The following is an 11986-nucleotide window of genomic DNA, read 5'->3' on the forward strand; positions in this document are numbered from 1 at the left end:
ATAATTTAATCCCGTCGGTCGAACCCTCAGATGTTCCCGAACATCCATTACACGTTTTACACTCTGCTACCAATATACAGAATATCAAAAAACAACATACCAGTGGTAATTCAAACAAAGGGTAAATTTAAAACAGTTCGTCTTATTCGGAGTAAATCTTCCATTCAAGCCGCTACATCACCTTTTACCCCAATAAGAAACGATATTTAGTACTAGGTAAGGTAAATCTACATAGTTCCTTTTCTTCTTCTTTTTCTTATACTTACTCCTCAGCAATGATCCAATGAAACACGTATGCAAATGCAATGTGGGTAGGTGTACTAGTCCGTTGTATTTGAATAAGAAATATTCTCGTGTTCGAGACGAGCTTTTCAAGCAATCTTATCTGTTTCTTATTGAAAGGATAAAGAAAAAAACGAGTACGAATTACACCGGGTACTATCGTTGGGACAATGACCCATACAGATGGTTTGCTATGCCACCAAACGCCGGTTGAAATTTTCCTGTATGTAATTTTTTTGTAGGACCGTTCTTTCATCTACAGATTGATTTTATTCAAACTCATTGAAATGAAATTTAAAAAAATTTGCACACTGAATTCCATTAAAATTGATCTGCAGACGAAAAGAAGCGCAATAAACTGAAATTACATCTACAAATATTGTAAATAATTAAATTTTCAACCAACATAACACTGCTGACTTTTGAGCTAATGTGTATTCGAAATATTCGAAGTAACTTGCATCATTATTTTTCAATCTACTCTAAGTACTATGTTGTGATACATTTTCATTTTTCAATCATTCTTTAAATTCATGACACTATGCCAAAAAAAATTTACCATGTATGCGTAGTTTTCATCATTAATTTTGATGAAATTCTCTACAATTTTGAGCCATAAAATAATGGGGTCCTCGAGATGGTTTAAAAGTTGTATATCCGACACAAAAAATAGTCGCATAATCGAGGTCGAGTCTACAAAGAGCCCACCTACTCAGCTTTAGGCAGTACTCTCACCTTCTCATTCGAGCTGTATTTTGTAGGGCCTAATTACGAGGGTGCAATTTTACCCTTTTACAAAGGCAGCCGCGACATCGAGAAAACGAACTAGTTTTCCAAAGCTTGAGCTTATCAAGCACCAGATAATGCCGAATCGCTCAACCGTGATCCAGCTACTATGTATTTCTATCGCACCGCATTACATCGTTAACAACCACCTAAGAAACCTAATCCGCGCGTTAACATCTTGGGAAAGTGTGGTATTTTACTCTTGTTTGCAACGTCATCAATAATACTCTGAAATGACATCTGCTGGATATATTATCATCTTTATGGTCATCTGAACACATTGTCGAGCTAATTCGCGTACTTATTTCGGTATGATTAATTCTTCGGAGAGTTTGCGATGTGCGAAGAATGAATGTAGTAGTATTTGTCATTCCCTGCATTCATCGTGTGCTGCACGGATGTGAATGATGAGCTAATTTTTAGAGATGTTCGAATTATTTTCAAAATTTTTATGATGACAGAAAATTACATAACTAGGATGTAACAACCTTTCAAAAAATTATCATCGAAGTGATGTGGCCTACAAAGGTTCGTTTATTAATTAAATAAAATGCAGAGACGAGACATATATTAAAAGTTAACTTTATTGAAAAATAGAAAAGGATTTTATGCTAGAGTAGGTCAATAAAAGACACAAATTTTCGATCTGAACTTCATCTTCATCCTCTGTGATATCAATTACTTCATCTTCTGTGATATCGATTACTTCATCTTCATCCTCTGTGATATCAATCACTTTCGATCGATCATCTTCATCCTCGGCTGTGATATCAATCACTTTCGATCGATGATTGATAGAAAAATTATTGCTCCTTTTTAATGTGTTCCCAATCATTATATGTATTTGACGAAAAATATAATATTTCTATGACGAGTTTTTTGCATAAAAACCATCAGAAATGATCAGACAATTAGTAAAAAAAAAACCTAAAGATAAGTAAGAACAATCGTTGATCGCATCATCGTATGACGGAGATTTAGCGGTGGTTTTGCCACATGGCGTGGACGAAGATTGCAACTGTTAGGATTCTTGACACGGTTATTGGGTTTTCTCCTAAGCAAGCAAAAGAACGAAAATTGTGAGCTAAACCTTAGTTTTTTGAAGAAAGAGAAGGAGTAAACAAAAATTTGAGCGAATTTGGAAATACTTCAAATATTATCTTACCTTCTATATCAAAGTTTATGCGAAATCCTAAAAGTATGGTATTTCCAATTATTCTGATTCTCTGGTGTCGTATAATGATCATGAACGTCACGTCGTCTATATGTTGGCTAGTTCATAGCTCGAAAACGATGTCTTCCGGGGCGTACCACCTGTTCGCTCAACGCTTCACCAACTGTTTTCTTATCAAACTTTGGAGGGCGTTAACTGCTACCGCTCGTGAGCCTGAAATAAATAAAATAATACAATTTTTCACATAGCAGATCTTCTAGGAAGTAAACGATTAGGAATCGAAACATACTTCCGCGACATATTTGTCGTATCCCGACCCGCCCACCACTCCTGATTTGCTGTAAAATGCGGCTCTCAGTCTCTGAGCACACTCTGAAAAATTAAATATGCATGTTATTCACCATGAAGTAAATAGTAATGTTCTTGTAATTCTATATTTAATTTGTTTTAAAAATAACTGCTTACCTTCTGGCAGGCTCCCTTCGCCCCAGCATCCTCCTCTGGATGGCTGACTCGATCGACGCCACGGTTTTAAATCGTCTGAAATTATTCAAGAACATTTTTTTAAATAGGTACATTCTATGAATCATGGGTTAGAGTAATTTAATCGATCTTTACTTGTATGCGTATCTGACTGCAGCTTCGTGTTCTGCATACTTTCGCAGAAAGACGTCGATTTTAGGCCGCTTCACATGGATATTATGGACAATCTGTTAAAAATCATTGGTAATTAAAAAAATGGTTTTAAAATCAACAAACACTACTTTTGAAACTATAATTCTTCACAACTTACATAACCAACGGTATGTACAGAAATTGATTGAATTACATATTTACCTTCACATTGAATGATCACTAAATCATTTGTGGAGTGAATAATTTCACCCATTACACCAGCCATTGTAGCAAAATACACGAAATATGAAATGTTTAAAACAAATTTACAACATAAAAATCAATTATGGCCGAAATCTGAAATGGAATTAAGGGGATATTCTCAATACACCAAATTTTCTCATAGCATAACCAAAATGCCTTAATTTTACATTGGTCTTATGGAACAGAATGGGACAAACTTTAATGTTATAATTTAGAGCCGCGGATGCATGGAATGGTCTCAAATTTGAAATACATGTTTTTCAAGACATTTTGAACAATCCTGTGCATGCATTTGTCAATTTGTTGAATAGTTTTTCAATAAATACAGTTTCAAGAAATGTTGGATTTTTCTGAAAAAGTCCAACATTTCATTAAATCGTATTTTTTCGAAAACTACTTAACGTATCGACAAATGCATGCACAGGATTGTTCAAAATGTCTTGAAAAACGTGTATACCAAATTTGAAGCCATTCCATGCACAAATGGCTCTGAATTATGTGTTTGAAGTTTGGCAGGCGGACAGATATACTACCATGTATTGAGAATATCCCCTTAACCATGTGTTGCTAAGATGAATAAAAACGCGCGATCGGTTCTCAATTTTTTTTTGCACTAATTTTACTCCACCTAAATAGGAAGTGCAAAAAAAACTGCTCAGAGTAGCTATTTTTACTGTGCTCATCGCCAAAAGAACACACACTAGCGCTGCTCAGAGTAGAAATTTTGTGAAAAGAACACTAACTTCTGCTCAGTGCTCGGATGTACTCGGAGCTGCTCCGAGCAGCGAAAAGAACAAAGCTATAATATGTTTCAAGTTTCCTCCTTTCCACAATTTAATACCGGTTATAAAGAGTCTCCATGTAATGATAAAATACAGTGGCCATCTTTCACTCTGAAAAATAAATAAATAAAATCAACAAACAAATTCGCCTGATGATGATGTGAGTTTGTCAGAAAAATTATAATCGTAAATTCATTGGCTTGCGGGGGAGGGGGGGGTATTTTTTCACGTCCGTCTACAATTTGGTGTAATATTTCATAAATGCAAAAATATTCATTGTCTAGGTTTCTGCTTTTGTTTGAAACGGCAGCGAAACTTTTTCAATATTATATTTCACTCTTATGATGAAAGTATAGGACGAAAAATAGAATTTGTTGACAAATAAGGGGGGGGGGGGATTTTTCACATTATCGTGTCTACCTCTACACATTGGTAAAATTTTCATTTTCTAGGTTTATAATGGTATTTTTTCTCGAAAATGAAAAAAATGCCAGTTTTAGTCCCATTTTTTGATATATACTTGAAAAGGACTAAAACAGAATGTTTTCAGAATTTTTACTGGGGGACGGGACATCATACTCAAATTTTTAATCCAGTTTTTCTGAATTTACTTACTTTTAAACGCATCAGTAATGCAACCAGGGGTTCCACTGTGAAACTCACCAAGAATAGCTTTATATTAGCGGATATTGCTCGATAAATGAAATCATTTCCCTGGAAGCAAATAAAGTAATAAAACAAAATTCAAAAAACATGAAAGTAATTTTGAATAATTTAAATTTTGCACAAAAATTCATTATTTATTTTCAAAAACAAAAAAAAACACAAATTACATTACAGTTTTTGTAAAAAATAGAAACTCGAGCTGAGTTTATCACGTAGAAGATATCGCAACACAAAAAGTCTGGGATGCAAATACTTTCTGCGTCGAGTCTCCGTCAACACAGAAAGTATACGGTTCCCATACTTCCTGGCAAGACATGAGAAAAAGTAGGTATAGGGGGTGCTGCAGCACACAACATAGCAAATCTCAGTCGGTAGGTCAAATGTACATGGGAAACTGATTTTATAGTATTATAATTATAAATGCCAAAGATTGAAGATTACCAAACATAGTTAATAAATACTCGTAAAGTTCATAATAGGTAGGCTAAAAGGTTGAAATTTTTCAAACAATATAATTTATGAGCTTATAATTATAGAAGTTGGCCAACTTTTGCAACACGTTTTCTACTCTAATGTGGTTACTTGGTTAGATAAAAATTAATTACATTTACAATTTTTAGCGAGTTGTGCCACTATCTAAAACGCCAGTAATCTCACTAGAATTTGGAGGTATTGATAGTAAAATTAACTTACCACTGTTGTGAATTTTACTTTGAAATGAATGGGACGTTATTATTTCTGAATGACTTTTTTCAAATGTTGGTATTTTTGACCATTGTGAGATGGTATAAATTATTATAATTGTATAGTAGGTACATAATTTTGGTGAAATCACTTGGAAATGTTGTTTTTTACTACAATTATTGTAGTAAATTCAACTTCACCGTTGGTAATACATAATATATAATTATTATTTATTTCGTTTTCTCCGTGTTGTATTGAGATGAACATAACATTCTATGGTACATACATGATTGTACAATGTACGAGTACATGATATTTTCCGCTAGTTTCACAAACGTTTTTCACGTACCTATTTAACGGCGAAGAAAAACATTTTTCTCGAACACGACCCCCTTCCTCATCGTCAACATCGTACCTCGTGGCCCAGCGAACAATTCGGTTCGCGACGCGACAGACGAAGAGCATCATCAACAATGGACGATAAGTAATTTATAAATAAGCTTCTTCGTTCGGCGTTCTTTAATGTTATTCCCCGCTTCGTCCGTCCGGCCAACTGCGGACCACGTCTCGTCCGCACCCCCGTGTAACCGATATTTTATACGTTTTTTTCTGCACTCTCAACCCGCTAAGTAATTTATTACCAAACATTTACCAGATCCTCGCACCCACCACCGCACCGCGCCGCGCCACCTCCGTCATTTACTTAGATTTCACTTACACGCAAACACATAGCGAAGGTAGTAAATGTTCTCACTAGACATTTTTGGGCGATACCGCGCTGGCGGGGGGGGGGGGAGAACCGCCGCGGCCGGAGGGAAAACCGTCTGCGAGCAAAAGCTTTGTGCAAACTCAGCAAACGGAAACTTCCGGCATTCAATGAACAAGTACGAGTCATTAATATAACCGTCTCCGCTCTAGATTACCAGCACCGTTTTATTCTAAAACGTTCGTCTTTTTTTTTCTTCTTCTCTTCCTCATTCGCTCGCTGGTTTTCTTACTTTCGTCGTCATCGTCGTCGTCGCCGTGTTGTATTATTCGCAATTCACACCGTGCAATGCAACATTTTCCCAGGAAAATTAATCTATTTCCTGCGAATATGACGGAATCTATTCATTTTTTTTCCTTTTCTCGAAAACGTCAAACACACAATACGGACATTAGCAATGATGGAAATAACTTTTTGTTTAGATAAAAACGTTGCAAAAAGAAGAAAAACGAGACGGAGTTTGAGCTTTTATCGTGTATTATAAGTAACGAACGGTACACGTTACCCAGCTCAGCTTTGTGTTTGCCTAGTTGAAACTTTTCTCATTTGTTAAACGGTAAGAACACCTTTCAATCTGTATGGAAACAGCATAATGTACTTTGCAACTTTAGTACTCACTCACCCACTATTTTATGACATAAATTTGCAGCGTCTTTTTTCATACGGTGGTATTTGTAGTGTTTGTGTACGTGATTCGTATCAATGAGCGTTGAATCTATTTTTCCCATTGTATCGTGGGTGATTCTTTTTTTGACGATGTGTGGTAGGTCGGATCTTTATAATGTCTTATGATTTTTCTGCGATCATTTCGAGTATATTTTGAAAAAATTTTGACGAATTTTCTAAATATTGAGTATTGGAAGATTTGTTAGTTTTGAGAAGAGTTTTGTACTTTTTTTTCAATATTTTTTTCAAAACCTCCTCGCTTGAAAATTTATTCTTTCTTTCGACGGTATCTTTTTTATTGTTTCCAACGTAAGGAAACGTTTCCCTGTCCCGGCGAAATATTTCCTTTGATGTTATACACTTGCTAATTTGAAAATAAGACGATATATTGGTTACATTTTGGAAAACATGTTTAGCAACCGATGGACACTTATCAAATTATAGATTTTACTTTGAAGTTGCTCGTATTGGCATAGCATTGGAATCGAATCAGTCAAATTGAGTTCGGTTGTGGGCGGAATTTCCACTGTTTCGCTTTTTGGTCAGTTTTTATAGACATGAGAGTTACGCGACTAAGTTAATAAACTCTCCGGTATACGTAACGTTATCAATTTCCTATATACGATTCGTGTATTCGAAATATTTAGGGTCTTGCCAGCCGTGTCACCGAAATGTCAACTTGAGAGAAGGGTCATTATCTATCAATACGATGCATTGTACTGTATTGCGTAGAAAACGCAGTGGAAACAGCAAAACCACCTGCGTGAAATTTTGAAATTTTCAAACTTAGGAGTGAGGTTTTTGTGAGCTGTTGCGATGTGAATTTGCATTTTAGAGAAGATGGTATTCAACGATTTTTCTGTCTTTGGATTTGGTCAGCTCGGTCCTAAAATGGCCTACGTGCGTCATAATTTAATCGAAAGGTATTTAAAAAATGAAGGAAACTAACCACTTACATTTAGGTACGCCTATTATTAAGTAACAATTATAGAAACGAACATAAGTAATAAAATGTTATCAATCAACTTCTTATAAATATCCTGTTGTACATTTATGTATTTTTAATATTACAATCTGTTATTGAAACCCCTTATAATTGATAAAAATAGTTCTTATTTCTCTAGAATAGTGGTGAGAAAGTTGAGACGGTTCATTGATGTCATCAAAAGTACAATTTTTTAAATAAGTATACTTTAAACTTTTTATTTTTATGCAAACCCAAAATTGTTAGCAATAAATTTAGACCTTGAAATATAATGTGACGATGAGAAATTTTAAAACAAATGATTTCTTAACTTTTTGAAATAATTTCTTCACCATTTTTCTAACGGAGTCTATTCTACAAGAAAAATCTACTCAACGCTTGCACGCCTCGTGCAACGCTCAGTTCGGCTGTGATTGGAATCTCGATGAATGATTGAAAGCGAAGGTGATGTCCGGCCTTGTCCACGCCGCGACGCATCCCTTAACATCTTATCGATAGAGAATCCAAGGTTTTCTATTTCAAATGATCCACATATACCATAGAATAGAGTCATGGTATCTGAAAAAAAATTATAAGAAATGGTATGAATCTAGGTAAAAAATGAAATAAAATAAAGATAGAGTCCAATTAGTATTTTTTTTTATTTTTCAGCCTGCCTCTTTCTTCTTTGTAAAAGTATGCTATTATTCCAGCGACGATAAGTGTTACCGAATTCCTGCAAAAGTCCTTTTTTTTGCCTATGACACCTTTTTGTCCTTTTAGTGTCCTTTTCTTCAACAATTTTATCCAAAAGTCCTTTTTTTACCAAAATGACTTTTTCAATTTTTCCCTTTTTTCCCGGAATTTTGAACTTGTAGAAAAGGGCTAATTTGTCGACTTTTTTAGAACTTGAATCACACATTTTTGTGAGCTTCTGCCCTCGCTTCGCTCGGTCTGTTTGCTCTTCTTTTTCCAAATTAAGTGAATTATTGTTCAAATTCAAATAATGTTCAAAGTTTGAATCAGAAAAATAAACTCCTCCTTCCTTACAGATTTTTTTTACTTCCCAGCAAAACATGAAATTTTGAAATCAAAACTTTTAGCCTTGCTTCACTCGGGTTTGTTTGCTTTTCTTTTTTAAGCTTAAATTTTTTCTTTTCTTTTTTTTTTTGAATTGGGATGTTGAATCATCATCAAATTTCAAGATTTTGTAGCAAAATATATAGATTATAGGCCCGTTAGCTTTTCTTTTTCCAGTTTTAAATTTTCAAAAAAAAAATCATAATTCAAATTTTAAAAGTTTGAAGCAAAACACGAATAATTTGTCACCCATACAAACATCGTTTTTGTATCTCTCGAATTCGAAATGATGATTTTAGAGGGCTTTTGCCCTCGCTTTGCTCGGGTCCGTTAGCTTTTCTTTTTCGGATTTTAAATTTTCAAAAAAAATAATTATTCGAATTTAAAAATTTTGAAGCAAAATAATATACTTCTTAGTAACTCATCACACAAGATAACATAATTTTTTATATCTCCCAAAATACCTTCTAATTTTTGAGAGCTTTCGCCCTCGCTTCGCCAGGGCCAGTTTGTTTCTCTTTTCCTGAATTGATAATAAATTCCGAACTTGAAGGAGAAATCTCGCCCACTCTCTCCCCCTCTTATAAAATCCCAAGTGTTCAAAAACTGCCCTGCTAAAATTCCTTTGGCTGAAAACTTGAATGAAAATTTTGAACCTCCCACCTTGAGAAAAATTTGGACCCCCCCCCCGCAACACCTCAAAAAATTCCATAAGTGCTCGAAAAATGACCTGCTGAAAGTCCTACTAAAAGTCCTTTTTAAGTCTTTTTTTTTCATTTTGAAATTTTGTTAAGACACCCTGACAATTTCGGTTATTTATAGATTAATTTAAGGAATAGTCATCAGAATGTTCTATTTTAACCGAATAAAAAAGTGCATTGGTGGCAACTATCCTGTAGCCTGTGTAGCTTCGGCTACACACGAGCAGATTTCGTGTGTAGCATGCTACACATGGCACAAAAATTAAGAGTGCAATAATTAGTCAATGAAATAATTTTAGACATTCTAAAAAAATTTTTCAATTAAAAAAAATCATTTTCGCACAACTAGGTTTCCTTTTCAAGAATACCTAAACGATTCGTCAAGAATTACATATTAGTTCAACGGTTCGACATCCCTAAAGTGGATCCTCAATGAATGAATTTCCAAAAATAAAAATGGAACAAGAAGTTCATCTTTTTAAATTAGAAAATAAGACTGACCTACTCATATTACCTATAGTCGAGGAGCCCGCTTAAGGATCTATTGCACCCCTCTCCGTCAGTCCTCCGGGACACCTTTTTTCTTAAAGTGGGAGTCCTAAGGAACATTTCTAGCCCTTGTCCTCGAAAAAAAAGTGGCCCTACTTACAAAATGGCGGCCATTGTGATTGACAGATCAGCTGAAATCGCAGATTTTGCGTCCCAACATAGGACTTGCACTAAATTTTTCAAATTCTACAAAGGTAGATCGAAAGATCAGGCAAAAATTTATCACCTGTAAAAATTTGAAGTTCTAAAGTGCCTTTTTTGTTTTTTGGTGAATTTTTTAGAATCAAATTTAGGTCAAAAATGAGGGAAAAAATCAAAATTTTACCAAATTGACCAAGAAAGCTGAAATTTGAGATATATCCTATTTTCGACTTGCCAAATCGATTGGAAACGGTTTCAAATCGTTTTGAGCAATTCTGGAGCCTCCAGCAGATTTTTGAAACTCGAAATTCCCACAAAATTTCATCATAATGGAGTTGGAAAGCTGAAATTTATCCTGCAAACTAATTTCAATGCGCTACGAAGTACTGCAAGTAAATTTCAAGTTGTTTTGGAGCCTCTAGCGACTTTTTGAAAATTCCTGGAGCCACCAGCAGATTTTTGAAACTTTAAATTTTCACAAAATTTTATCAAATGGAGATGGAAAGCTGAAACTTACTGTACACTCCAATTTTAACACCCTTCGAAGATGACTTCAGGTGAGTTCAAGTCATTTTGGAGCCTCCAGTGGCTTTTTGAAAATTACTGGAAACTCCAGTAGATTTTTGAAACTCGAAATTCCCGCAACATTTTACCAAATGGAGTTGGCAAGCTGAAATTTACTTCGCAAACTAATTTCAATACGATATCAAGTTGACTACACGTTGTGGTTTCAAATGGTTTTGAAAGTTCCAGCTAAGCTATGTACTTTTTGGAAATTTCAATTTTCCAAAAAACGCCATACGACCTTTCAAAAAGTCGCTGGAGGCTCCAAAACTACTTAAAATCCACCAGCAATCGACTTTGTAGCGTATTGAAATTAGTTTGCAGAATAAATTTCGACTTTCCATCTCCGTTTGATGAAATTTTGGAGAAATTTTGAGTTTCAAAAAACTACTGGAGGCTCCAGTAATTTTCAAAACATCGTTGGAGGCTCCAAAACAACTTGAAATCCCCCTGCAGTTGACCTCGTAGTGTAATGAAATTAGTTTGTAGAGTAAATTTCGACTATCCAACTCCATTTGATGAAATTTTGTGGGAATTTCGAGTTTCAAAAATCTGCTGGAGGCTCCAGAACTGCTCAAAACGATTTGAAACCGTTTCCAATCGATTTGACAGGTCGAAAATAGGGTATATCCCAAATTTCAGCTTTCTTGGTCAATTTGGTAAAATTTTGATTTTTTTCCTCATTTTTGACCTAAATTTGATTCTAAAAAATTCACTAAAAATAGAAAAAGGCACTTTAGAACTTCAAATTTTTACAGGTGATAAATTTTTGCCTGATTGTTCGATCTACTTTTGTAGGGTTGGAAAAATTTTGTGCAAGTCCTATGTTGGAACGCAAAATCTGCGATCTCAGCTGACCTGTCAATCATGATGGCCGCCATTTAGTAAGCAGGGTCACTTTTTTTTTTAGTATGTACAAGGGCTAGGAATGTTCCTTAGGCCTCCCACTTCAAGGAAAAAGTTGTCCCGGAGGATCAACGGGGGGGGGGGGGGGAGCGGTTCAATAGGTCCTTAAGTGGGCTCTCCGACTACTAATAACCAAATAAATTTCGTTTTTCCCTTCAAATTAGGGGGGGGGGGGGGGTTATATCACAGTAATTTTGTTCCAAAATTTTTGTGCTACACACGGGAAAAATTCAAGTTGCCACCCCTGAAAAAGTGTATGGAAGAATCATGAACGATGTGCTCAGTTGCACCTGAATCAGTTATGAATGAAATGAGAAGGGGGAAAATAATTTTGTTCTTACTTGATGTGATTTATATCAGAAACAGAAACATTAATTATTATACCTACATACTTAT

General features: G+C 35.0%; 1 long non-coding RNA gene across 1 annotated transcript; it reads right to left on the reverse strand.

Moving 5' to 3' along the window:
• Window positions 1-2718: 2718 nt before the first annotated feature.
• Window positions 2719-3328, reverse strand: LOC135840936 (uncharacterized). The gene is made up of 3 exons (XR_010557811.1): window positions 3080-3328; window positions 2861-2952; window positions 2719-2782 (listed from the first exon to the last, which is right to left on the reverse strand). It is a non-coding gene; the product is annotated as an uncharacterized LOC135840936 (long non-coding RNA).
• Window positions 3329-11986: the final 8658 nt, after the last annotated feature.

Source organism: Planococcus citri, chromosome 3 (genome assembly GCF_950023065.1).
Source record: "Planococcus citri chromosome 3, ihPlaCitr1.1, whole genome shotgun sequence".
Classification (NCBI taxonomy): Eukaryota; Metazoa; Arthropoda; class Insecta; order Hemiptera; family Pseudococcidae; genus Planococcus; species Planococcus citri.